The sequence below is a fragment of the Plasmopara halstedii genome (assembly GCF_900000015.1).
Source record: "Plasmopara halstedii genome assembly, contig: Scaffold_525, whole genome shotgun sequence".
Taxonomy (NCBI): Eukaryota; Oomycota; class Peronosporomycetes; order Peronosporales; family Peronosporaceae; genus Plasmopara; species Plasmopara halstedii.
The window spans coordinates 1,133,324-1,134,114 of NW_020187445.1; positions in this window are offsets into that span (position 1 = coordinate 1,133,324).

The window sequence follows — 791 nt, forward strand, 5'->3', positions numbered from 1 at the left end:
TTACTATAGACGATGGTGCATAGTTTTACACCCTCGTCAACGGTATGACGGGGGAGGATGATGGCGACGTGCTCCTCGAGGCTATGCCTGCAGTCGATGCTCCTTTTGAGCTGGACTAGATGTCCCTTAGAGATTTCGGCAGTGCCTTGAAGGCAGGCTGTTTGACCGAAGTGGTCATTGTACGACTGGGCGAAGAGATAAACTCGTCATCGCTTCCGGATGAAGCTGTCTTGGAAGACACCAACAGAGTGCTGAACGCACGAGTGGACCGTCGATCCTACGGTATCCCTTGGATCCGTACAAATCTTTGGTAAAGGAAATTCAAGACGTCGTCTCCAAAGACCCGCCGTCGGTCCTACCTCCGGTGCGGCATACGATCGACCTGGTTCCGAGAACCAAATACTGCGTAACACTCCAATGGCCCCTGCCCAAGGAGCAGTGCGACGTCATTGATGCATTTTTCCGTGCGAAGCACAACGCCGGGATGGTACGTGAGAGCAAGTCTCCCCGTTTGACACCAACGTTTTGTGACCGAAAACCGGACGGCAAGTGGAGTATCGTACATGTTTACAATAAGCTCAACGCCACCACCATTCCGGCACAGCCGCCGATTCCTAGGCAGGATATTATCCCGAACAACATAGTTGGATGTACAAAGTACATTGCACTCGACTTGGTCGATGGGTATTACCAATTGCTCATGAGATCGAGTGATATTCCGCAAACAGCGGCGAGAACTCCGAGCGGCATGCTCTGGGAGTGGCTGGTGATGCCCCAAAGGCTGTCAAATG